Source organism: Triticum dicoccoides, chromosome 5A (assembly GCF_002162155.2).
Source record: "Triticum dicoccoides isolate Atlit2015 ecotype Zavitan chromosome 5A, WEW_v2.0, whole genome shotgun sequence".
NCBI classification, from domain to species: Eukaryota; Viridiplantae; Streptophyta; class Magnoliopsida; order Poales; family Poaceae; genus Triticum; species Triticum dicoccoides.
This window is the reverse complement of record NC_041388.1, coordinates 455,362,105-455,364,654: the sequence shown is the minus strand read 5'-3', so window position 1 is coordinate 455,364,654 and position 2,550 is coordinate 455,362,105.

Here is a 2,550-nt window from a genome sequence, read left to right as displayed (position 1 = left end):
ATTAATGGAAGAGATCCGTTGATTTGGCTAAGGTAGGAAAGAATCTATTCTTTGTTTCCTAAAGAAAAATTGCATTAATGAGAGAGATCCGTTGATTTGGCTAAGGTAGGTAAGAATCTATTATTTGTTTCCTAAAGCAAATTGCATTAATGGGAGAGATCCGTTGACTTGGCTAAGGTAGGAAAGAATCTATTATTTGTTTGCTAAAGCAAATTGCATTAAAGAAAGAGATCCGTTGATTTGGCTAAGGTAGGAAAGAATCTATTATTTATTTCCTAAAGAAAATTGCATTAATGAGAGAGATCCGTTGATTTGGCTAAGGTAGGAAAGAATCTATTATTTGTTTCCTAAAGCAAATTGCATTAATGGGAGAGATCCGTTGATTTGGCTAAGGTAGGAAAGAATTTACTATTTGTTTGCTAAAGGAAATTGCATTAATGAAAGAGATCTGTTGATTTGGCTAAGGTAGGAAAGAATCTATTATTTGTTTCCTAGAGAAAATTGCATTAATGAGAGAGATTTGTTGATTTGGCTAAGGTAGGCGGTTTTTGCGGTTCTTGGCGGCTCAGTGTGAGGTGGGGCGAGGTACAAAAAAATATCATGGAATGTGAGACGGAAAAAAACCTGGGAGGTGGGAGTTGTCCCTGGTTAACCTACGAAATTTCATAGATTTTTTTAGGACGAAAAAAAACCAGTGGAGGTGGGACGAAAATTGGCCGGCGGAGACTACCACCTCCCACTACTGACTTTTTTTCGTCCGGTTTTATTTCATCCCACCTCCCACTACTGACTTTTTTCTTAATTAATAACTCCACCCTCCTGCTGGTTTTTTTCTAATCTAATTCAATCTATTGATCCTTCCTTAGTCACAATGCACTTACATGTAGCCCCGACAGATCGGTTTCCATATGAAATAAAACACAATCATCAATCAATCATTGGTTCTCTTTTATAGGACTTGTTGCCATACATGAACCATACGATAACTTCCATATACAAAATAAAGGGAAACACAATCAGGTTTCCTTCCTTTCCAAAGTTCTAGCCAGCAACCCCCTCCCCAGACCGCGTTCTTTTTCCCATGCCACCATCGACAATCTGCTCTCCCATTTCCTCGTCCTCCCCACGTTGTGAAGTTCCAACGCACAACTACACAAACACCAGTGACATAGAAAACCACCGCCTCCTCCTCCGCGCCACCGCCTACTCTATTTTTCCCCTCTGTGTGGCGACCTGAATGGAAGGCGGTGGATCTGGGATGCGCCTGGTTCCACAAGACGTCAGACGTAAGGAAGGATGGAAAACCACCGGCTGGATGGCCAAGGGTGGCCCATTGAAGGTTTGAAACCTCCTATGGCGTAATTTTGTGCAACCTGCATGAAGATTGTAGGAGCTATCCATGTGGTCGTTCCATCGGCAACAAGTACATATTGGATATCACATAATTTGAAATTCTTGATGGAGTTGACTGACCATGACTTTGACTCTCACAATGTTGCATGTTCTTCGGAGTTGACTGGTGGCGTTTTTAGGTTATTACTACCATGAAGATGAGAGGAACATCGAGAAAAATCCTTTCCCTAAAAATGGATGGGAGGAATATCTTGGTCTATGATTTCATGATGAATAGGACCCTGAGAAAGCAGCGGATGATGCCCCGTTGATTCTCTTTGAATTCGGCTAATGTGGAAATGTGTATAGTCAGGCTTGGAGTGAGCGCTCCATGCATGTGTGTCAGTGGCACTCAGAGATTGGTTGTGACGCTCTTGTGAGGGTGTGTGGGAGTGGTGTGCTCGAGACACGCCAATCTCGTGAGCAGGTGCGGAGATGAGTTGCACAAGAGAAACATTGGTGGGATGAACCCAAACCTTTATTTTTTTCTAATATCAATTATCCTTCCTTCTTAGAAAAACATGTTTTGAGTAAAGTTATCTTTACTATAGACATATATTGACAATTAATCAAGTATCAACATCATTGCATGCTTATTGCGTGGAATGTGTGTCCCAATGTTGACAGAAGGTATAAAAAGATTGTCTTGGAATTATTATTTTCTTGGGAAGATATTGCCTTGAATTCTCATTTCTCATCAGAAATTTAGTATCCATTTTCGTTGATCTTATTTGCAACATGTACAAGTCAGTAATAATCTAAGGGGGTGCCCTACCGGAGAAGATTATGATAGTTGGACAAGAAACTTGGTACTGTCGTGCAAGGTAGAGGTAGGAGAAATAGGAGATAAAAGCATGCATGGTGGGAGAAGGAAGTCGAGTGTCGCGTGGTAGCTCAGACATGGAGTGTGGAAGAAAGACAATGACGAGATGTATATACCTACTAGATCATGACCATGAGATATCATCCCATAAAAATGGCCTTTGACTCTCATGTCACATGAATTTTCTCTTTGTATATATATATATTTGTTAGTCCGTGGCAACGCACGGACACTTAGCTAGTACTATGTAGTATTAGGGAATCATAGACTAGTATCATATGCACGATACTAGTATATGATACTCCCCATTACAACCAGCCTAACGGAATCTTTTT